At 35.9% G+C, this 25,721-nt stretch overlaps 1 long non-coding RNA gene, 6 other non-coding genes and 1 pseudogene across 7 annotated transcripts in view; all 8 read right to left on the bottom strand.

Moving 5' to 3' along the window:
- Nucleotides 1-25,721, bottom strand: part of LOC129634433 (uncharacterized) — a 101,892-nt gene that overhangs the window by 43,058 nt on the left and 33,113 nt on the right. The window contains exons 7-11 of the long non-coding RNA XR_008705634.1: nt 6,172-6,284; nt 4,800-4,861; nt 2,838-2,879; nt 1,931-1,981; nt 137-195 (exon numbers count right to left, since the gene is read on the bottom strand). This is a non-coding gene — a long non-coding RNA (uncharacterized LOC129634433). The remainder of the gene's footprint in view (nt 1-136; nt 196-1,930; nt 1,982-2,837; nt 2,880-4,799; nt 4,862-6,171; nt 6,285-25,721) is intronic.
- LOC129634613 (small nucleolar RNA SNORD113/SNORD114 family) lies at nt 630-704 on the bottom strand. Its single transcript, XR_008705793.1, has one exon. It is a non-coding gene; the product is annotated as a small nucleolar RNA SNORD113/SNORD114 family (small nucleolar RNA).
- LOC129634609 (small nucleolar RNA SNORD113/SNORD114 family) lies at nt 4,353-4,425 on the bottom strand. The gene has a single exon (XR_008705789.1). It is a non-coding gene; the product is annotated as a small nucleolar RNA SNORD113/SNORD114 family (small nucleolar RNA).
- On the bottom strand, nt 6,335-6,408 carry LOC129634605 (small nucleolar RNA SNORD113/SNORD114 family). Its single transcript, XR_008705785.1, has one exon. It is a non-coding gene; the product is annotated as a small nucleolar RNA SNORD113/SNORD114 family (small nucleolar RNA).
- Nucleotides 9,263-9,337, bottom strand: LOC129634610 (small nucleolar RNA SNORD113/SNORD114 family). Its single transcript, XR_008705790.1, has one exon. It is a non-coding gene; the product is annotated as a small nucleolar RNA SNORD113/SNORD114 family (small nucleolar RNA).
- LOC129634629 (small nucleolar RNA SNORD113/SNORD114 family) lies at nt 11,746-11,820 on the bottom strand. The gene has a single exon (XR_008705807.1). It is a non-coding gene; the product is annotated as a small nucleolar RNA SNORD113/SNORD114 family (small nucleolar RNA).
- On the bottom strand, nt 13,467-13,544 carry LOC129634622 (uncharacterized; annotated as a pseudogene).
- LOC129634619 (small nucleolar RNA SNORD113/SNORD114 family) lies at nt 15,344-15,418 on the bottom strand. Its single transcript, XR_008705798.1, has one exon. It is a non-coding gene; the product is annotated as a small nucleolar RNA SNORD113/SNORD114 family (small nucleolar RNA).

Here is a 25,721-nt window from a genome sequence, read left to right as displayed (position 1 = left end):
ACTTTATTCTCATCTGTATAAGTTCATTAATTAACTCATTATTACTGATGCTAGTTATATTTCAAACTTTTCATAATACAGTGAACACAGAGAAAAAAGCTTTCAAAGACACCAATTTGCTTACTGCATTACTCACCTTGGTCTGCAGAGCACATGACCATGGGAGATGCTGAAATCTGCTAATAGGCATCCATTCTGAGGAGTAAAAAGCAGAGGAGGTGATAGGAAAAAATGAGACTTTCTGTATATTGGTTCTTATTTTCTTCATTTCATTTACTCAGTCACAAAGGTACTTACATTTTCCATGGTTTACATATCTATGAGCATAAATAGAAATATAATGATACGATCCTTAGACAAAGAGCTAATACCTTGGGCCCATATATTTCTTTATGTGCAGCAGTTTCTCTAATTTAGATTAGTAGTATTTCTGATCCCACGAAATACACTATGGTTGATAAGGCTTCATTCTTGTTTTTAGTTATATTTTGTTTATTGGTTCTATCATTGATCAATTTATATTAATAATATAGAAATTCATGAATCCAAAATTAGAATAATATTGTTGTTTGCTCCTAACATTGATCCATAGAATCATTTGCAACAGAGGAGACAGATTTTGTTTTGTGTTGAGCCTCTGACTTCCAGTCACTAAGTATTTACCATATATAATTCACAAGCCATCAGACATCATCATTAGCCAGGTTTGGACCGCTTTTTCTTCCTCCCATCTACTTCTGTTTAGTGATTAGTTCATTAATTTACTAATCATAATTAAATAAATATCTGAGTCACAAAAGCTCAGCCTTCAGTAGCTTCCTTATTTTTCTTTACAATCACTGCTTAATTGAGTATACTTCTTTCATTAATCACCCTCATTATTCTAAAGATAGATTAATCAACCCAGTGTTTCATACATTTCCAATTTAATCACTGGACCATGGTTAGTATTTTTTTATCCTGAATACACTTTTAAATATTTCAAAGAATAAACTAAACAAACCACCCAAAGTAAAATAAGAACACTATTATGTTGGTTTCCACATACAGGCAAATTTAGAGACTGTTGACCAAGGCACATGCTTAAATCAGTTGGAATGTGTCCATTCCAAAACACAGAAAACAGAGTAGACACATGATTGAAATGCTTTCTCTATTAATCTTTCAATCTACATTTCATGATTCAGTGATTATGCTATATATTACCAGGGTTAATATATAACTCTTTCCTAAGAAAGCAAACCATACTGAACATTCTACTAATGCAGAATAAATACTGGCCATTATTTATATTATCTATAACATCTATCTAGAGGAAACGTGCTTGAACCATTTATTTTTTAACTAACTTACTGTTTATTTATTAATATTATCTTTAGCTTTACATGCTCAGTCGCTCAGTTGTGTCCGATTCTTTGTGACCCCATGAACTTTAGCCCACCAGGCTTCTCTGTCCATGGAATTTTCCAGGCAAGAATACTGGATCAGATTGCCATTTCCTGAGTGGGTTGCCATTTACTACTCCAGGGGATCTCCCTGAACCAGGGATCAAACTCGCATCTCTTGTGTCTCCCCCATTGGTAGGCAGATTCTGTTCCACTACACCACCCAGGCAGGCCCTCTAGCCTTACATTTATAATAATCAGTTGTTATAAAATACATATCTATGAGTCAAAAAACTGGAAAACAAAACCTTCAAGTATCTCTAACATCTTTTCGTAGAATCATTTGGTTTTTTTCTGAATTTACCTTTTGCTGATTATCTACACTGTTATAAATATTGATAAATCAATTTAATGGTTCATGTCAATTCCAACTGTATTAGGGGGCCATGGTTGGCCTTTTTAAATTATATTGTTATTTTTTAATATTATAGTTAACATCCTAAACAAATCACCACAAGAAACAAGACAATAACTTTGACTTTTACCTAGAGCTCCTGACCAGGAAAGATCCTTAAAATTAGCTTGGCACACCCACTCTGAGTACAAAGCAGAGAAAATGAAAAGAACAAAGATATCATGTTCATTAATGCATGCATTTCATCTTTCATTACATCAGTAGTTTAAGGTATTTATTTATTAGGGTTAATATTTACTGATGTTTCCCTCAAGAAAGTGAACATCAAGCTTAACACTGAGCCAGAATAGTAAGAGTAATTATTACTTGCACTTTCTATAGCATCATTAGCCAAAGATGTAACATAAAACCATGTCTTTCGGAGCTGAACCAGTCTTTTTAACATTTATTTACAGATTCTCTTACTTCCTGAGACATTACCAGAGTTGGACAATGCTTTACACTCTTCATTTATTTGTATACAGTTGACCCTTGAACAACACAAGTTTAAATTGTCTGGGTCCATTTATACACAAATTTTTTTCAATAAATACAGGGATCTTGAAATTGACTAAGTGTGGGGAAACTTTGTATTTGACTAGAGATCACAATATGTGATATGAAAAGAATCAGGGTTTGATCCTATCTAAACTGTTTCGGATCCCTGTCCTTGAGTGAGTCATTTAACAGTTCCTTTGATCTTCAAGCACAGATAGCCTTACGTGACAAAACTACGTCTTTATAGAGGGAGGCTTAAATCAACTGTGATTCAAAGTAAAATTGATAATACATTGTACATTAATTAATTGAGTAATTAACTGTGAAAATAAATAAAACGGTCTTCCTTTTTTCTCCTTAATTGACCACAGATGTACTGAATTGGCCTACATAAGACCTCCATTCATTTAATTTGTACTTGTAGCCATTTATCCCTTCCAATAATAGAGTTAACACCCATGACAAACCACCAAACCAGAAGCAATTACTTTGTTACTTACGTAAGTTTCTACAGTCCTTAATTGAATCATTGAGCATCCATTCTGTAGAGTACAAAGGAAATATTAAAATAGACAGATAAGACAGGCAGGTAGACAAATAAGGCGACCTAGATTCAGATTTTTTAGTTGAATTCAAGTCAACTAAACAAGTGATGAGGAATAAACGCTAGTACTTATTGTTTATTAAAACTCTGAATGACATAATGATTGATTGAACCAAGTATTAAATTTAATGAATACAATGAACACCTCCGAAACCCACATCAGACAGAAGAATAAGAACTGTGACTATTACGCATCTGTTTGCGTGTCCTCTCTCCAGTCAGTGCGAGCTACAGCTGTTCAGCCGCTAAATCGTGTCGCAACCCCGTGGACTGGAGCCCACCAGGCTCCTCTGTCCATGGAATTCTCCAGACAAGAATACTGGAGTGGGGTGCCATTTCCTTTTCCAGGGGATCTTTCCGATGCAGGGATTGAACCCAGGTCTCCTGTATTGCAGGCAGATTCTTTACAGTCTAACCAAGAGGGGAAGCCCATGAGCTGTAACACCTTTCCAAATGAAACTTGTGTGGGAAGAACTCAGGTAACCTCAATCTTAGATTCGAGCACATTCTCAGCGATTGTCCATGCCTCTTCCACCTTCATATATGTATGTATGTATATAATCACACGTGCAGCCGTTTTCTCTTACATTTTTTAAAGAAACTACACCAACAACCAGGAAGAGAAACACTCTCTAAATATAATGACCATTCCAAAACTTAAGAGCCTAGCTCTAGTTCCTTTATCTAGATAGCAATTGTTAGAAGTGGATTAATCACTCTCCTTGTTTCATAATAAATGGTCCTCATTGGACCATGTATTACTTTCAAGTAACTGATTAAAATATTAACTTATTACTTGATACATTTATAATAGTAACATTAATATTTGTGACACAAAAGAATCAGGACAGTATTAATGCCTGTCCATATGCTCATCAGGCACAGGAAAAAGATTAGATAATTTTTTTAAATTAAAAAGTAGCAAAGATCATTGGATTAATCATAATTGGTCATGTGACTTATTCTTAACATAGATCCATGTATAAAGCCTTCTCTCTATTAGGTAGGTAGTTAACCAATAATTAAGTAAAAGCTTTGCCCTTCTCTTAATAAAACAAAAACCAACAAACCAGGCCAGAAAAATAGCATGAGCTCTTACATCCACTTATGGAAATGTTCTTTACCCAAAATGGTAAGCTTTAGTCAATTTATTTTACTGGAACCCAGTGCTTCAGAAATGTATTAATAATGATTTTTATATTACATATATTATATTACACTGTCATATTTGAACCAGGAATAAACCATTTTGTCCTTATTCACTTATACTTTCTTGATTTATTCATGCATTGATTTACTAAAAATACAATATTAAGAAGCCCAAACATAAGAACAAACTCTTGAATATTTTTAAACCCTTGAGCAATCTCATTTCCTATAGAGATAACAAAGAGGAATGAATTTTTTTACAATGGACCTCAGAGTTACAGGGTTTAATCAAAGTCCTTGACTTCAGACACCCCAGGGTACTCATCATCGATCCAGGCTAAATAATCTTTTACTTCATTTATACCTTTATTTATTGATCCATTCACTGATCCACCAACAGAAATAACATCAATGTCCATGAACAGAAAAAAAGCCAGGAACAAGATCCTTAGATATGACCAAGATCTGTATGCAGGCTCTTTTCCCATAAACTAGATCTTTCTCAACAGATGAAGCTTCTTTTCTAGTGGCCCTCATTGAGGTATGTATGGATCAGTGAACACCCCTGCTTCATATGCATCTTACTCCAGCTCTCTTGCACCTTCCTAATCTAAATAATTCGATAAACTCTAATGAAAAATTCACTCCAAAATCTTATGGCAAGATCTTTTGACTATTACTATTACATTTGAGTCATTAGGATCCTTACCTACAAAGGTAACAGCCAAGATCTTCCTCAGAGAAGACAGATTGAAGCAGCCAGTCTTCATTCTGTGGGGCCAAATGCCAATGTTCAAAAGAAGGAACAGTCCAGATGTAGACTAATTGAAAGGATATTAGCTGCGTGATACTAGGTTAATCATGAAGTCGACTCAAGTCTCATTTTCATCTTTGACCCATGAAGAGCACTCATTCTTATTATTTGGTTTAACTAATACTTTCAAATACTCCAATGAGGACAGTCAAGTTTATCACTCAAAAAGAAAAATGGTTACTACTGCTCATACCTGTCTATAGACCCCTACCCACATAAGTAAAAGCCTAGATAACACTTTTAATGGATTCAATTTGCAGAGAAATGGGTGAATTCAGAATTTATCATTCATGGCATATTCTTACCAAAGTCTATGCTTGACCCTACTCACATGAATTCAACTGTTCATTGTTGTATTTATTCAGGGATGGAATTATTCATGGAATATATGATCATATGTTCAAATATACAAACACACAAAGAAAAATGACAGAAATCCAGAATAGAAAGAACCCAAAATAGAAATGATCTTCATGTACCTGTCTACATGCTCATATCTAAACTAGGAAGAGAGAATTAGTGGTATACATAAAGATGAGTCATTATTCTTCTTTCTTACTAAGCCACATTTGCCTCCTTTTAAACTATTGCCTGTGATTAGAACCTCATCTATTTATATGTAAGAACACATCAATATCTAGGAACTAACTAACATTAGATAAGAAACGTGAATAATATTTATTATGTCCATATATCTATTTCAATACCCACAGAGATATGTTGATATTAAAGAACATTTTCTCAGTTAAAAAAAATAAATAAATAAAAACTACGTGGTTTTGTTGTTTTTAATAAAACTCAGTGAAAAGACTTGGATTAACAATAACCATTTTCATAAGGCACATTCTGAGGATGAGCTATGTTCATCCTTTTCTCAATTAAATAATCACTCAATCAGCATTTATTTATGTAATTTTCCCCTTCTCTAAACAAAAACAACCAACTAGGAAACCACCTACATCAAGCAATACTACTAAATCTTATATACATCTGCATACATACTCCTTTGAAAAAAAGAGTCATATTTTATGAATATATTTCACTAAAATTCAGTGCTGTGTGCTTAGGCACTCAGTCATGTCTGACTCTCTGTGACCCCATGGACGGCAGCCCACCAGGCTCCTCTGCCCCTGGGATTCTCTAGACAAGAATAGTGGAGTGGGTTGCCATGTCCTTCTCCATTCAGTGTGATAGTAATGTATAATAATAATCCATGTTTGTTACATACTCACATAACTGGTCCATGCCCAGCTTTCTTTATATTTACCCATCTTTACATTTCTTCATTTACTCATGCATTGATTTACTTGGAAAAATCAATCTATCTCCAGAAGACGTCTGTGATCCAGATATCTGAATATTCTGAACTTCTGCTGTATACTCATTTCCATAAAGGGAAAAAAAAAAAAAAAGAAGGCCACTTGTAAATGATGGACCTCAGAGTTAGAAATCACTTTAATCAAAATGTTTGATTCAGACACCCTCCAATCTCATCACTGGTCCAGGCTTAGCACTCTTTTCCTTTGTTAATTTATACCTCCAGGCTTAGCACTCTTTTCCTTTGTTAATTTATACCTCCATTATCCCATGAGTCACAAACTCCCAGAACAGGATCCTTGATGTAACTCTGATCATTGCCTCTAGGATGATTTCCGACAGTTTGCAGACTAGATTTAAGTGTAACCTTGCATCATATCAGGACAATCACAAAAAATGAGCTATAACTGGACCATACACATTTAATTCAATCAATTTTAAACATGATGTAATGACCATCCAAAAACCACAATGGCACCCTACATCTAGAACACACACAGTAAGCTGCCCTTCTAAGAGCTTCCTCTAAACAATTCATAGGCTGGGTCTCTAATAATTCTGAAATATTAAACCAACTGTGGTGCAGAAATAATAAGGACTAGATAACAGTTTTGAAAATGTGAATTGAATGCCTTCCATCTCTTTTTAAGATGAATCTCAGAGGTTCTGAAACGTGTTAATTCTGCTCCTTGGCCCGTAACACCTTCTCACTACTGGCCATACTTGCTGTTCTTAGACTTGGTTTTATGCATACAGCCTTTTATTCTGTTGAACTACTTCAGTGACCACACATGAATAAACCATACAAACCAAGAAAAGAAACTTTTGTTACTTTCATTGCTCCTTACTCACAGAAGTAATAGCCAACATCCTCATCATTGGGCAATAACTGAATTCAATGTGGAGTGTTCAATCAGACAGAAAAAACAGATTTTTTTAAAGAAGGAAAAGTGTAAACTCGGATTTCTAAAATAGAAGTTAGTTCTACATTACTAGATTAATCAGAAACATTGGTTTCTGTCACATTTTCATCAGTCAATCCAGAAGAGGTATCCTTTTCATCTACTGACTTACCTTTTAGTGTGACAAAAACTGGTGAAGACTTTTAAAATGTTTTTATGAAGACCTTTTAATCCATCACCCAATATATGACTTATATTATTGAAATTTGTCTATATATCCCTACCAAAACAAACAGGCCAGATAACTTTTTAATGGGGGAGATTTTGATAAATTTAAACTCTTGTTCTGAAAAACAATCTGACTATACCATACACTTTGACTCATTAATTATTAATTAATTAATTTATTTATTAAATAGCTTTAATAAATGGATGGAAAATCCCACGGATAGAGGAGCCTAGTGGGCTATAGACCATGGAGTCACAAAGAGTTGGACACAACTGAGTGGCTAAACACCACCCAATAGCTCTAAAGATAATTTAACTACCTAGACCTTTTTTAAAAAACAAAATACATACAGTGACCTGCTACTCAACACTAAAAGTTATTACATTCAAGTTTCCTCACTGATGATGTTTTCTCCAACAATGGAAATATTCTCTATTAGCACTGCCCATTATGCATACTACTATATATAAAAGAGATAACTAACAAATACATACTATATAGCATAGGGAATTCTATTCAGTATTATTTAATAACCTGTATAGGAAACGAATCTTAAAAAACTGAAATATATACACATAAAATTGATTTACTTTGCTATACACTCGAAACTAACACAGCATTGTAAATCAACTGTAAGTGATGGTGAAAGTTGCTCAGGCGTGTCTGACTCTTTGAGACCCCAAGGTCTATACAGTCCATGAAATTCTCCAGGCCAGAATACTGGCACGGGTAGCCTTTCCCTTCTCCAAGGCGTCTTCCCAGCCTAGGGATCGAACCCAGGTCTCCTGCATTGCAGGCGGATTCTTCACCAGCGGCACCACAAGGGAAGCCCAAGAATACTCGAGTGGGTAGCCTATCCCTTTTCCAGTGGATCTTCCCAACCCAGGAGTCAAACCGGGGTCTCCTGCACTGCAGGCAGATTCTTTATCAACTGGGCTATCAGGGAAGCCCTCATAAATCAACTATACTCCAATTTTTAAAAATGGCAGGCACTGGCCACAGAGTGTTACTAAGAAACTAAATTTTTGTTTTTGACTATTTGAATTTAAAAGTTAATAGCAAGATATCTTCTTCCCTGAAGAAGGAGGGGCTTGGATCTTTTTTTTAAGTGGACTTCCAGGCAGTAAAACGAGATTAATTGGGCTCCTACGCATATTACATATGTCCCTCACTGGCCCACAGCTTTTACTCTTTTAAATAATACAGATATGAAATCATGCTTTGACTCTCTTGTAATAATGGCACCAAAACTGGTGAAGCCTAAAGACGCTTAACAAACATACTGAGAGACACTAAATCTATATCCATCTGCTTACCACAAAAATCATCAACATGCATCTACTTGATTAAAAATAAATATCAGTGAACACAAGAGGATTCATAATTTTACATTCACAAATCTCATGCAGAAACATTTTCCATGTTTCAATAACTATCTAATCATTTGTATCTTATTTTTCACTATTGATTATATTAAACTACTATTTATCAAAATATTTTATACTGTGTTTATCATGATTTGTTATATTATTATTGATCACATCTATTATATTAAGTATTATTATAATAAATTATATGAATATTTTAAAAATAAGACATATGACCAGAAAGTTACCACCAAGAACAACACTGATATTCACATATATCTATCTATACTTTCTCAAAGGAGGAGCACCCTTAGTCTATCTTACTGAATTCAACTTTTCAGAAATGTATTAACAATAATTCTTGGTTCATAAGCTCCTTTCACAGCTGGATAAGGGGTAGCTCTCTTCTTTGTTTCTACTTCATTTATCCATGCATCGATTTACTTGTAATAATACCATCCATATTCATGAACAACAAAAGGTCAAGAACACAATCCTTGAATATTTCTGACTTCCTTTGTAAGCACATTTCCCAAAGACACAATGGACCTCAGAGTTACAAACTGGGTTTAATCAAAATAGTATTCAGATGCCCCACGCATACTCATCATCGATCCAGACTTGGTATTCTGTGCCTTTGTTTGATATGTTGTTCTTGACATATTCATTGATTCACTGATAATAATACAATGTCCATGAATTAGGAAAACAAAACTAAGACGCTTGAAGATATGAATATGTCTGTGAAAGTTCACTTCCCACAGAGCTAGAGAAATAGCTCTTTGTGCAATGCAGCCCAGCATTGAAAATATGAATTAATCTGATTCCTTGTATAATATCAGTTCCATATTAGCCATTGGTCCATGCTTAGACTTCTTGCAGCCATATTTTAAAGATAGGACAATGAACTTTCATTTTCTACCATGATTAAGAAAAAGACAAAATTTTTCATTTTTGTATATTCCCCTCCTTGATGGGGGATATCAATACAGTGTTTGATATTGATACATTGTATCAATATCAAATACAGTGTTTATATCCCCTGTGGTATGAAAATTAAAATTGAAAAAAAATTTAAATTTAAATTTGAGTTAGAAAAATTAAGTGGAACTCTAAGACTCTTCAAAGTCCCTTGGACAGCAAGGAGATCAAACCAGTCAATTCTAAAGGAAATCAGTCCAGATTTTTCATTGGAAGGACTGACACTGAAGCTGAAACTCCAATACTTTGGCCACCTGATGCGAAGAGCTGACTCATTGGAGAAGACCCTGATGCTGGGAAAGATTGAAGGCAGGAGGAGAAGGGGACAACAAAGGATGAGATGGTTGGATGGCATCACCAACTCAATGGACATGAGTTTGAGCAAGCTGGGAAGATGGTGATGGACAGGGAAGCCTGGCCATATGCAGTCCATGGGATCTCAAAGAGTCAAACACAACTGAAGGACTGAAGTGAACTGAAACTTTTCAGAAAATGAGTGAAATGCTTTTCATCCTTTTGTCCTAATAAATTCAGTCATGCTGAAATGGATTAATCATAACTCAAATTCCTAACATATTTTAATCACTGACCAATGCATGTCCACCTTAGAATTGTTCATGTATGTAGCCATTTATTCCTTCAAAATATCTCAGTGAATACCCATGACCAAGGCCCCAACAGAACATGAATTTTATTACTTACATTGATCTCTTCTCTCTTTATCTAAGAGGTAAAAGTCAAGATCTTTGCCATGAGTGAATAATCAAATCTGGCAAAATGCTTGCTCTGAGCAGTTAAAAGCAAATTTTAAAAAGAATCAATCTACAATTATCCACTTTAAATGATCAATAATTAGGTAACCATAATCCTTGACTTGCATCCTATTTTCAACATTTGGAAAGAGCTCTACTTTATATATATTAACTTGTGCAATCTTTTATTTTATAAAATATGATGGATACCACTGAATCTGGCAGGAAACACCAGAAAAATAACTATAACTATTAAGAATATGTCTCTCTACATATTACCCATGAAGGGCTAAATCATCTTTTTCACTGAACTTTAATTGTGTGGAACTGGATCCATGGGAGAGGCAACTCATGGCACAATCTCACAAAGGGTCCAAGCTTGACCCTACTTAATAAATTTATTAATTTACTCACTAATTCCTTTATTTAATTACTCATGGAATAATAAGACCATCCCTTTATTTTTCTAAAAGAATTCCAAAAAGTTTAAGTAACCATCAAAACAGAACTGAAACACTATTATTTATAAAAGTCTGTGTGCACCATTGGAAAAGCCTAGAATGTTTTATCTTCCCATGGACAACAGCTGTGTAAAACATGATGAATTAGGATCTTTCCATCCAATTGCATGCCTTCCACTCATGTACTATTGGCTGACTTTTTGAAAAAGTGACTGAGATACAGATGTATACATTTGATTACTTATAATTATACTTCAATATCTGTGACCCACGCACACTGGATAAGGACCTTAGATAATATTTACATTTATCCTCATGTCATCAGCCAAAAGAATAGCAAACTGGTTCTTTTAATGTTTGTTTGTATGCAACATAAAATTGCATAAAAAGACTGAATTAAACACAAATGTGGTTGAATAAAACAGTCTCATCATTGTTCCATGCTCTGCCTCCCAATTACCCAGTTTATTCAATCAACTATTTATGTAAATGTATTTCTCTTTCCTTAGTAAAATGATTGATTGGCAACATGCCTCCACACAAAACAAAAACATTCAGTTTTGTGTGCAAATGACCATCTGCTCCTTACATAAATGACAAGAGCCTTGACTATTAAGAATCTAGAAAAACTGTTTTCAGAATTACCGATGTTTCATTACATACCTTACAAAGTTGGACGCATATATCTCTTATTCCTCAATCACTGCCATATTTTTATTTCATAGGTTGTATTTATTTTAATAAAGCTATTCACACCCTAAACCAAAAAGCCTGAGAAGAAGGTGTTGTAGGTTCATTTCCCACAAAGAGAATAATGGGATGCCGCTCTGTTATAGACCTCAGAGTTGCAGATGGGCTTAATCACAGTTCTTGCTTGAGAAACCCCATGAGATTCATCACTGATCCCTGCTAGGAAATTTCTTTTTGTTTATTAATTTTCTGAGACACACACACACATGAAACACAATCACAAAATTCCAAAAAATCAGATTCTTAAACTTTAGGCTCTTGCCCTATAGAGCTAATAAAACAACATTTCTTCTGTACTGCAACTGAAAGCTACACATGTGGATGGTTCAAAAATCCCTGCTTTCTATCAAACCCACATTCAGCATTCCTTCCTATGTGGCCCTCTCTGATTTAATTCATTCGTATGTCAAAGATGGTTCCATGAAAACGGAATGAAACTACCATCAGCAATCATCTCCAGGCTGCCGGCAAAGCTATCAGCCCCTCTACCCACATGCAGATGGTGAAATCAACCGTGGCAGAAAAGAGAAGATGATACGAAATGAAATCACTACTATCTTCTTCTAAAGTGACCTCCATTGTGCTGATTTAGCTTAAACACAATTTGGGGTTTGTGACACATTCCCATCACTGGTCCATACTGGAAGTGTTTTATGTATTTCATGTATGTAGTACATAATTATTACTTTGGAATTCTTCAGCTGACCCTCATGAATAGACTATTCAAACAAAGAATGTGAACCAAGAGACTTACTTATATTAGACTTTATGCTGCTTGCTCACAATAAAAATTCTTTATTAAGTGATTAAATCAGCTGTCTTGTGTTCACTCTGGGGAGGAAAAAAGCTGATTTAGACTAGATTTTGATTTTTTTTTTTTTAATGATTGTTAGTCAGGCAGAACTAGATAACCATAAACTTTGGCTCAAATGCAATTTTTTACTAATCCAGTATTGAATTTTTAGTTATGAATAATATAATAAATATTATTAAGTCCACCACCAAGCCCCGATTAAGATCTGTAGGTGATGGACAGGGACGCCTGGCATGCTGCAGTCCATGGGGTCGCAAAGTGACAGACACGACTGAGTGACTGAACCGAATGATTAAAAATATCCAAATGTTAAGTATATGGTTAGTAAAGTCACTCAGTCTTGTCTGACTCTTTGCAATATATCCACTGTAGCCTGCCAGGCTCCTCTGTTCATGGGATTCTCCAGGCAAGAATACTGGAGTGGGTAGCCATTCCCTTCTCCAGGGGATCTTCCTGACCAAGGGATTGAACCTAGGTATTCTGCGTTGCAGGTGGATTCTTTACCATCTGAGACACCAGGGAAGCCTCTAAGTTATGGTAACTTTAAAAATATGATGGATACCACTGAATCTAGCAGTAAACACCAGAAAAATAACTATAACTATTTTTTATAGTGATAGGCAAACACCTTTTCGTTTCTTACTTAAAAGAAAAAAAAACAGACAGCATTGTACCAAACTCAAAACATTGCCTCTTGACCACAGATACTAATACATTCCATGTGAAAGAGGACTACAAATTAAACCTGTTCATTTTACTTCAAGATCATATTAACATTAATACTTATTTTATGCCATTCTACTAATTGTTCCAGGAGCAGGTCTCTTCCTATTTCAGATGTACAATTCTTTCTTTATTCACCTGCTGATTCATTTGCAATAATACAATCCACATCCATGAACCACAAAAGCCTAAGAAAAGCCTCACTGTCTTTTCCTAACTTCTTCTACTACTTAATTTCTACAAAGAATATTGATTGATTATACAGAATGGACCTCAGAGTTACACAGAAGGCACACTCAATGTCATGGATTCATTCACTTTCACCAATAGCCATCACTGACCCAGGCATAACTTTCTATTTCTTAATCCACTTATCCCTTCCTGAACTGATTCATTCGTTCACAGATTCACGAATAATAACTACACAATCAATAAGCTGCAGTGACATCAAACTAAGAACAAAGGCTTGAACACAATCAAGATCTGTTCGTGGCCCTGTTAATGTAGCGTGAATAGACTCAATCACTTTTCACAATAAGGCTCTGTTTTTGCACACAGGGGTTAATCAGCACACTTACTTCCTATCAGTCCCTTCCTTGAGATCAGTGCCCACCTGCTCCTTTTCCACTTGATTTGTCATTATATTAAAGCTGGTGATCAACAGGAACAGCGCTATGATCTTAGCCCACAACCGACAAAAAAGACATCTGCCATCCTCCACAGCACTCCAGCCTCAAAGAGTTAACAACTGAATCTTAATCAATGAAGAAATGGATTTAGCAAATGTGGCCAGAATATTAAGTAGGAAGTTAATATAATACTGCTCTGAAAATATGTGAAATTCCTTGCATCCCTTTAGTAATGAATGATCCCTAGTGGGGCTGAGTTGAATTAATCATAAATGTTAATTTATGACACATTCCAATCATGGGCTCATAATTGGCATTCCTTAATTTCATGTGCTATTTGACTATTTATTTTATTGAAATAATTCAGTGGGATCCCATTAATAATCCCCATCGGAGCTTAGAACACCAACACTGATATTTCCTTATTTCAGTCTTTAAGCTCCTTAGTCCCAGAAGTAATAGCCAGGGTCTTCACCATTAAAGCTAATTAAGTCAGCTGTGTGGTGTTCATTTTATAAAGGGGAAAAAAAAGTCTATTATTAAAAACTCTAAAAATAGACTTAGCTTTTTTAAAATTGATATTTGTAGGGAAGACTAGATTAATCATAAACTCTACTTTATATCATATTCTCATCATTTTCCTAAGAAGGGTACTTTTTCATTTACTTAAGTTTGGCTGTTAAATAATATGAATACCACCGAATTCACTGCTCAACAAACTACAATCAGAGATATCTCACTTTACCTGCTACTTACAGGAAGAGCCAAGGATCACCTTATTGGACTTACTTCTATGGAACTGGACATTTTTTTTAACGAGACAATCTCACCTATTCACCACTATGTGGATTTAGGGATTCATTCACATACTGATTTATCATGTTATTCAGGGAATAATATTATCATACCTTTATTTTTATAAAGAGAGCTCAAAATGGATTATTATTAAAATCTAACTGAGACTGTTTATTGTACATTAACAGGAAAGGATCTTACTATTCTGGAAAGAAGTGTACATATACATGGTCATTTGTATATAACAGTTTTTGTTCCATGTTGGTGCTACATTTCTGGGTGGTTGTGGTATTAAGGAAATGAAAATGCATTAACTTTTTATTATATTCCTTAATAATAGGTAGGACTTCCCCAGTGGCTCAGATGGTAAAGCGTATGTCTACAATGCGGGAGACCTGGGTTCGATCCCTGGGTCAGGAAGATTCCCTGGAGAAGGAAATGGCAACCCACTCCACTACTCTTGCCTAGAAAATCCCATGGATGGAGCAGCCTGCAGCAGTCTACTGCCCATGGGGTCGCAAAGAGTTGGACACGACTGAGCGACTTCACTTTAATAATAGGTACATGATATATTTTTTAAATTTATTGATACATTTTTTATCTATGTGTCAATATTATAATAAAAATGCAATCCATCCCCAAAAACCACAAAAGTACAAACACAAGGAACCAAGCACTCTTGTCCCGCAGAGGGAATAATTTAGCCATGTGTCTTTATGATGGACCTCAGAATCACTTATGGGTTTAATCAAAACTCCTGTTTCAGATACCCCATGGAACTCATCATCGATCCAGACACGTTTTTCTTTCTGTATTTACTTATTAATTGATCCATGAATAACAACACAATCATAAAATTCCAGGAACAAAACCTCCTTTTATAATGGACCTCGGAGAACATGCGTGATCAGTGAACATCCATAATTCATACAAAATTCATATTCAACATTGATCATTTTGGGTGCTTCTTCTATCTAATTGCCCATGCTCTAAACAGGGTTCAACGAAAGGGGTGGTGAAGTCAGCATCTTTAATCACTACTCAAACACAGTGTTTTCCATGGGCTTGTGGAGCATCACACATTATTAGCCATGCTACCAGCGTGGTTTGTGGAGGAACATACAATGTAACGCTGCACACACGTGTGCTCAGCCACTAAGCAGGCTGCCATTTCGTCCTCCAGGGGATCTTCCAGACCCAGGGATCAACCCACCTCTCATGCACCTCCTGAATTGGCAGGTGGATTCACCACTGAGCCACCTGGGAAGCCCCCAAATGTAATATAAAATAGTTCTAAAAATGAATGAAATGACTACTCTCTTTTTTTAATTGCCTCAGTTGTGCTGAATTAGACTAAACATAATTTTTGATTCATACCATATTCCCATCACTGGTCCATATTTGAGATTTCTATTTCCTGTATACACACGTTGACGCTTTTGAAATACCACTGAATGTTTGTGAACAAATCATCCTATACAAGGATAGGAAATTCAAGTCTTACTTATTTCTCTCTACGTTCTTAATGCACAAAGCTAACTGCCTAGATTTTGCTTCTTAGAAAATAAATGTATGCTGTCCTATGTTCATTCTGTGAAGGAAACAGGAGAATTAAACTAGAATTTAAATGTAATTTAGTTATGTGCAACTAGGTAGTTATAAACTTCAAACCTTTATAATTAATCCAATATTTGACTTTCAGATAATGTTATAACCACTGTTAAAACCACCACATAAGAATAAGAAAGACACTTATCAAAACTATCTTTATATTTTAACAGTTTAACAGGATAAAAGAATTTTAATGGATGCTACTTTTGCAGAACTGGGTACATTTACATCTTTATTTGGGTACATTTAAATACATCCAATAAGGGGTATATATCCAACACATACAAACAGCTCGTACAGCTCAATATTAAAAAAAAGTTTTAATGGGCAGAAAAACTTAATTTTTTTCCAAAGAGGAAATGCCAGGTACCCAACAGGCACAAGAAAAACCACTCAGCCTCACAAATGCAAATCAAAACTACATGAGATTTCACCTCACACTTGTCAGATGACCATCATCAAAAAGAACACAAATAACAAGTATTGTCAAGGATGGGAGAAAAGGGAACCTTCAGATACCATGGGTAGGAATGTAGAATGTGGAAAAGAGTGTGGAGGTTTCTCAAAAAAACAAAAATATGATCATATGACCCAACAATTCCACTCCTGGGTTTATATTAGAAAAAAAAAAAAACACTAATTCAAAAAGATGCATGTACATCAATATTAACAGCAGTATCATTTACAATTGTCAAGATATGGAAGCAATATACAGTCCATCAGATTCTCCAGGTCAGAATACTGGAGTGAGTAGCCTTTCACTTCTCTAGGGGATCTTCCCAACCCAGGGATCAAACCCAGGTCTCCTGCATTGTGGGCAGATTCTTTACCAGCTGAGCCACCAGGGAAGCCCAAGAATGTTGGAGTGGGTAGCCTATCCCATCTCCAGCAGATCTTCCCAACCCAGGAATCGAACCAGGGTCTCCTGTATTGCATGCGAATTCTTTACCTGCTGAGCTACCAAGGAAGCCCATATATTACCTTTATGTCAATTTAAATTAAAAAAAAAAAGAAAAAGAAGATACCCACAATCTCATAAAATATCATCATTTCACATTCTCAGTGGTGACTCTGCTTAATTCAATTTTATATGTTCATTTATTTATTTATGTAACTACTCAAGGAATGATTAAACCATATGTCCATCATATGAAGAAAGTCAAAATGACAAGCCAGCTAGTACTCCAGAACAGAAATATTATTATATGCAATGTACTATATGTTGCTTATCAAAAATCCAAGTAAGTTAGGAATTTTTTCTTTCTATAACATCAGTAGCAAAAGCTCAAACTAATAAGATAACATTTTTTATTCGTTCAATTATAACAATACATCAGTATCTATGAAGAGAAAGAAAATAAATTCTGAATGACACAAGCATCTGTCCATCCAGTTATTAGTCATAAACATAACTGACTAGATTATGTTTGAGTTGTTAATAAAATTTGGAGAATACAATCTGGTCAATCCTAATGCTTCTTACATGATCGGTCCTCAACATGTGCCCACAACTGTATGTTGTCACCCTGTTTATTTAACTTATATACAGAGTATATCATGCATAATGCTGGGCTGGATGAAGCAAAAGCTGGAATCAAGACTGCCCCCAAAAATGTCAATAGCCTCAGATATGCAGATGACACCATCCTTATGGCAGAAAGTGAAGAGGAACTAAAGAGCCTCTGGATAAGGGTGAAAGAGGAGAGTGAGAAAGCTGGCTTGAAACTCAACATTCAAAAAACTAAGATCATGGCATTGGGCCCCACCACTTCATGGCAAACAGATGGGGAAATGATGAAAACAGTGACAGACTTTATTTTCTTGGGCTCTGCGGACAGTCACTGCGGACAGTGACTGCAGCCATGAAATTAAAACACGCTTGCTCCTTGAAAGAAAAGCTATGACAAACCTAGACAGCGCATTAAAAACCAGAGACACTACTTTGCCAACAAAGGTCTGACTAGTCCAAGCTATGGTTTTTCCAGTAGTCTGTATGAGAATTTGACTATAAGGAAGGCTGAACGCTGAAGAATTGATGCTTTTGAACTGTGGTGTTGGAGAAGCCTCTTGCGAGTCCCTTGGACAGCAAGGAGATCAAATCAGCCAATCCTAAAGGAAATCAGCCCTGAATATTCATTGGAAGGACTGATGCTGAAGCTGAAGCTCCAATCCTTTGGCCACCTGATGCAAAGACCTAACTGATTGGAAAAGACCCTGATGCTGGGAAAGATTGAAGGCAGGAGGAGAAGGGGACGACAGAGGATGAGATGGCTGGATGCATCACAGACTCAATGGACGAGAGTTTGAGCAAGCTCTGGGTGTTGGTGATGGACAGTGAGGCCTGGCGTGCTGCAGTCCGTGGGGTCACAAAGAGTTGGACACGAGTGAGCGAAAAACAACAACTACAATCTTCCCAATCAGAAAGTACCACCCCTAGGTGGGGTCTCTGGTGAATTCGATCAGAATATTTAAGGGAAAACAATTATACCAATTCTCTTAAAACCTCTTTTAGAAGATAAAAGTTGAGAAAAATTTCCTAACCCATTCTGTGAAGCCAGCATTACTGCGATATTAATACAAAAAATAAAACTATAGAACAATATCTCTAATGCACACAGGTGCAAAAATCCTCAACAAAATATGAGCAAACGAATCCAATAATGTATAAAAAGAAATACAGTATGATCCACTGGATATTATCCCATTACGCACATCACATCAAAAGGCTGTGTGATCAAAAGGAGAATACCCACATGATTATATCAATAGAAGCAGGAAAAGCATCTGATAAAACACAATATTCATGAGGAAAAAAAAACTCTCAACAAACTAGAAATAGAAAGGAACTTCCTCAATTTGGCAATGAATATCTATAAAAAAAAACCTAAAGCTAGGCCTTACTCACCCTCTGCAATGGCCCACACTCTGTCTGTGGAGTGTGCTTCTCTCTGAATCTGAATAAATCCACTTTTTACCTATCAAAAAAAGAAAATACCTATAGCTAATATCATAACTAATGAGAAATTTGAAGCTTTCCCACTAATATCAGTATCAAAGCAAGGATGTTCTCTCTCAACACTTCTTCTCAATATTGTACGAGAAGTTATAGCAAACATAACAAGAGAAGAAGAAGAAACAAAAAGTATACTATTAGTGAAAGAAGAAATCAAACTGTCTTTGTTAACAGATGACATGGGCATCTATGCAGAAAATACAAAAGAACTAACAAGAACTCACAAGCAATTATAGCATGGCTGCAGGATACAAGGTAAATAAAAGTCAATCACTTTCCTATATAATAGCAATGAACAAGTGGAATTTAAAATTGACAACCAAAAAATGAAATATTTTGTTAGATGAAATATGTATAAATCTAACAAAATATGAACAAAAACCATATGAAGAAATCTACAAAACTCAGATGAAAATAATCAAAGAACTAAAATGTAAAGGTATTCCATGCTCATGGATAGGCAGAGTTAATACTATCTAAACGTCAGCTCTTTCCAACTTGATCTATAGATTCAAGGCAGTTCCAATTAAAGTTCCAGCAGGTGTTCTGTGGTTGTAAACACCGTGATCCTAAAGTTTATGTGAACAGGCCAAAAAACCAGAATAGTGAACACAATATTGAAGAACAAAGTTGGAGGACTGACATCGCCTGACTTCAAGATGTACTATAAAGCTACAATAATCAAGACAGTGTGGTATTGGTCAAAGAACATATAAAGTGATCCATGGAACAGAAGAGAGCCCAGAAATAAGGCCCACAAAAATATGGACAACTGATCCTTGACAAAGGAAATACAATGGAACAAAGATAATCTTTTCAATAAGTGGTGCTGGAACAACTGGATGTCCACATTAAAAAAAAAAAAAAGAAATATAGACACAGATCTTACACCCTTCCTGAAAATTATCTCAAAATGGATTATAGACCTAAATGAAAAATAAAAAACTATAAAAGCCCGAGAACAAAAACATAAGAAAATCTAGCTGATCTTGTGTTTGACAATGACTTTTTAAATACAATACCAAAGATACATTATGTGAAATAATTGATAAGCTCCAATTCATTAAGTTTCTTTTCTGCAAAGAAACTTTCAAAAGAACAAAACACAAGCCATAGACTGGGGGAAAACTATTTGCAAAAGATATGTCTAATAAATGACTCTTTCCAAAACTTACAAAGAATCCTTAGAATCAACAGTAAGAAAATAAACAACTTGATTAAAAAATGAATCAAAGACCTGAACAGACATCTCACTAAAGATGATAAACAGATGAAAAATAAGCATACGAAAAGACAGTCCACATTATATATCATGCTACTGAGGCTGCTGCTAAGTCGCTTCAGTCGTGTCCGACTCTGTGCGACCCCATAGACGGCAGCCCACTAGGCTCCTCTGTCCCTGGGATTCTCCAGGCAAGAATACTGGAGTGGGTTGCCATTTCCTTCTCCAATGCGAGTGAAAAGTGAAAGTGAAGTCGCTCAATGAGGGAAATGCAAAACAATGAAGTACCACTACACACCTATTAGAGCAGATATTTTGCAGTTTATTATGAAACTAAACATATTCTTACCATACTATCTAGAAATCACACTCCTTGGTATTTACCCCAAGGAGCTGAAATTTTATGTCCATACAGGAACCTCCACAAGGATATTTATACCAGCTTTATTCATAATTGGCAAAACTTGGAAGCAGCCAACACATCCTTCGGGGGGTAAATGGATAAATAAACTGTTTTACATCAAAATAATGGAAGATCATTCGCACTAAAAAGAAATGAGCTATCAAAGTCATAAATAGGCATGAAGGAACCTCAAATTTAGTATGACTAAATTTAAAAAGACAATATGAAATGGCTATGTACAGTATAATTCCAACATTTCTACATGCTAAAGTTGCCAGGGGTTAAAGGGAGAGAAAAATGAAGCGACACAGAGGATTTTTAGGGCAGCGAAATATTCTGTATGATACCACAACGGCAAATACATGTCATTATATTGGGTTGGCCAAAAAGTTCCTTTGGGTTTTTCCATAAAATGGTACAGAGAAACAGAAACTTTTTCACGAACCCAATATATTTGTCCAAAGCCACTGAATTTACAACCAAGAGTGAACCCTGAAGTTGACTATGGACTTTGGGTGAAAATGATGTGTCAGTGAAGGTTCACCAGTTGTAATAAACGGGCCCTTCTGGTGTGGGATGTTGATAATAGGAGAGGTGATACGCATGTAGAGCCAGGGTGCCTATGGGAAATCCCTGTACATTTTGCTTAATTATGCCATGAACCTAAAACTGCTCTTAAAAAAATAAAGCCTTTCGGAAAAGGGAGCAATATGTAAAAAATAACAGAAACGAAAAAATCTGCTCTTCATCAAATGACTCTTACATGAAATTGTCTTTTCTGTTTCTTACTCAAAAGTACAAGAGCTTTGATCTATTTAATTTTATTGGAACTCAGCACTTCCAAATGGTATTAGTCTTGTTCCTTATTTAATTATGTACTCTCATAATTGGTCCTTTCAGCGCCTTCCTTGTCTTCATTCATTTACATATTTTATTCACACACTGATTTACTTAAAATATAATCTATACTCGAGAACCTCAACAGACCAAGAATAAGAACTGACACTTCTTCACTTCTGCTATATGATCATGTCCCACAGAGTTAATGGGGTATTTTCTTTTTCTAATAGATCTTGGAGCTATAAAGCTTAGTAAAGTAAAATTCTCAATTCAGATACCCCAGGATACTCATCATTGGTCTAGGCTTGGCATTATACTCCTTCATTCATTTGCACCTTTATTGACTGAATCATTCATTGATTCACTAACAATAAGAAAGTCAACACAGAAAAATCTCAAAATTAAGATTTCTGAAACTTCTAAGATCAACATACAAATCTCAGTGTCACACATGGATTTATTAGCTTCCTCATTTCTTGGAAATTCTGTAGTCATGGCTGATCCATGCTTACTCCCTTTCATTTAATTTGTCCCACGTTAAATATAGTAGACTGAATGACCATGAACCACCCCACAACTGGAACCCTGACAATCCCAACCATCTTCCTATGTGCTCTCACTGAAGACTCGGTAGCCAAAGTCACCTGAGGAAATTTAAATTAGCTATGGTACAAAAGTAAAGTGGAATAGTTATCTACTCTGAAGCAGATGAAAATGTCCTCCATCTTCTTTTCTTTCACAGCCTAACTTAGGTTGAATTGAAGTAATCTAATTTATTTTTGTTCATAATACATTCCTATTACTGGCTGAGGCATTATTTTATTTTTCTGAAATAAGCATGAACCAAATCTAGAACTTCTACTATTACTTAGATCTGTTTTAGCACTCTGACCCACAGAAATGATGCCAAGATTTGCACCAATGGAGAATAATTAAGTCAAGTGTGGTGGATCCATTGTGTGGAATTAATAGTGGATTTTAGAAAGAATCTGAGTCTATAATTTATATTTTTCAAGGAATATTAGTAAGCCTATATTGCTGCTGCTGCTGCTAAGTCACTTCAGTCATGTCCGACTCTGTGTGACCCCATAGACGGCAGCCACCAGGCTCCCCTGTCCCTGGGATTCTCCAGGCAAGAACACTGGAGTGGGCTGCCATTTCCTTCTCCAATGCATGAAAGCCTATACTAGATCAATCATAAACTTTGATTCATGACACATTTTAATCAAAGGGCCCAGAATGGCTAGCATATTATTTATTGACTTATCTAGAACTCAACAGAAGAATATGAAATGGTGATTAAAAGAATCCCACAGTGCACTCTCTCCCAACATGGTAAGAATCTATCAATGTATAAACTATAATGGGAAAGAATATATATGTGTATATATGTATATAGATAGATAGATATGTAACTGTATCACTGTGATGTACAGCAGAAATTAACACAATATTGTAAATCACCTATACCTTAATAAAATGTTTTTTAAAAAAGAATCTAGAGCATTTTTCCTAACAGTAGATGTCACTTGTGCAGGATGGGATTCATTTAAACACTTCTTACATGGCACATTTTTACCAATAGTATATGCTAGACCCTCTATTGTATATTTCTTTATCCAGTCATTGTTTACGTATTCATTTACTCTTGTATTCATGAATAATTTAAACTTCAATTTACTTTTCCAGAGAAAACACAGTATGATCTGTCCATGAACAGCTCAAATTGTAATACGATTAGATGCAACTATACACGTGAACCAGAGATAAAGTGGGAAGAGCCTAGCTGCTTTTTTTCTTCAACTGAATATCAATAAGGAACAAGAGGACAAGTGAGCCACATGGTTTTTAACACACCTTCCTCAGTGGCCCCTGTTTTACCCTGCTACAGCTACTGCTAAGTCACTTCAGTCGTGTCCGACTCTGTGCGACCCCATAGATGGCCTCCCACCAGGCTCCCCCGTCCCTGGGATTCTCCAGGCAAGAACACTGGAGTGGGTTGCCATTTCCTTCTCCAATGCATGAAACTGAAAAGTGAAAGTGAAGTCACTCAGTTGTGTCCGACTCTTCGCGAACCCCTGGACTGCAGCCTACCAGGCTCCGCCATCCGTGGGATTTTCCAGGCAAGAGTACTGGAGTGGGTTACCACTGCCTTCTCCATCATTTACTCCCAGACATAACCAATTAGATCATATCCTCTTATTTTCAATAAGCAGTCAGCACTTCTCAAATAATGCAGAACATTGATTTCCAGGTATTTATCTCTGTATGCTATTTATCCAAATAGATTTACATTGGAATTGAGCACTTTAGAAATGCATTAATAACAGAAATATATTAAACACTCATAATTGGACCACATATGGCTTTCCTTGTCTTCTATATAGATATACTTATTCATTAATTCACTTATACCATCCAGACCTATGAATATTAATAGCCTGAGAACAAAATCCTGAGCATTAACTTCTGTTCTACAGGCATTAACTAGGTCTTTGACCTCAGAGTTACAGGGTTTAAACAAATCATTTATGCACACACACCTCAGATATACATTGGTTCAAACTTTGCACCTTTCCATTCATGCGTACCTTTGTTTACTGATTCCCTATTTAAGTCACTAGTAATAATAAAGTCAATGTGTAAAATTCAAAAAACCCTATAAACAATATCCTAGAATATTACTAAGGTCTATCTATAGGATTATTTTTCATAAAACTAAGATGTTACATCTTTTTTGCAGCAGATCACAACATTATACACAAAGATTATCAGCTTACTTGCTTCGTGTCAGTCCCATATTTATACTTTATCTACTATGCCTGTCCTTCTTTCACTTAATTTTCCCATGTTTTAAAGATGGTACATATAGTAGCCAGCCTCCAAGACGGCACCCAAGGATTCCTGGCTCCTAGTACTCGGAGCCTTGCAGTCTCCTCCCACATTAAATGATGCCTGGCCTCTATACCGAATAGAATACTTGACAGGCTGGCAGTGTATGACCTCTGAATCTTAATTACACATACACTGAGCTTTCTGCCTCCCTTTCTCTTGTATTGATTGCTCTTGGGGAACTCAGTTGTCATGTTGTAAGGATAATCAACCCGTCCTGAGGAGAGGTTCATGTATAAAGAAACTGTGGTCTCCCTGCCAAGGACCAGCACGAACTCTATAGCCTTCTGAGTGACTCATGGAGGCAGATCCTCTCGCCCAAGCTTTCACATATCTACAATCCTACCTGACATCTTGACTGCAACCTCACAAAAGACCCTAAACCAAAACTGCCCACTAATCCTCTCTAGATTCCTGCCCCATAGAAAATGTGATGCATAACAAATATTTACTGTTGTTTTCTGTTGCTCAGTTGTAGGGTAATTTGTTACACAATAAAAAAAACTGATACAATACAATGATCAAACACCAAGTGTCATATCTCACAATGAGGACACTGATACTATATTCTCTCATCCTATCTACTCTCCTTTCAAGGAGTTATGACCTAGCTCTTTATCACTGATGCAAGGTTTAAATTAACCATGGTATAAAATAAAATATTAAAAACACTGAAGATGAATAAAAGTTCTTCATCATTTTTAATGGACCTCAGGTTACTCATAAAACTTGGTTAATTACCACTTTTGGCCTTGCATGGCATCCTTTGGTCTTCCCCAGTGGCTCTGCAGTAAAGAATCTACCTATGATACAGGAGACACAGGTTCAATCCCTGGTTCAGGAAGAGCCCCTGGAGGAGGAAATGGCAAGCCACTCCAGTATTCTTGCTGGGAAAATCCCATGACAGAGGAGCTAATAGTCCATAGGGTCACAGAGAGTCGGACATGTGGTCTTCTTTGATTTTGTATATTTAGCTCTTTTTCCTTCGACATAATGTCAGGATGAATGAATCTCCTTACCCAAGGACATGAATTTTGACCACTGTCATCTACCAAAGGCTCTCGATAACTTGTGTGTGCTCAGTCCCTTAGTCATGTCCAACTCTTTGCGACCCCT

Source organism: Bubalus kerabau, chromosome 19 (assembly GCF_029407905.1).
Source record: "Bubalus kerabau isolate K-KA32 ecotype Philippines breed swamp buffalo chromosome 19, PCC_UOA_SB_1v2, whole genome shotgun sequence".
In the NCBI taxonomy this organism is placed as follows: domain Eukaryota; kingdom Metazoa; phylum Chordata; class Mammalia; order Artiodactyla; family Bovidae; genus Bubalus; species Bubalus kerabau.
Note: the sequence above shows the minus strand (reverse complement) of the source record. Positions and strands in the feature narration are given on the sequence as shown.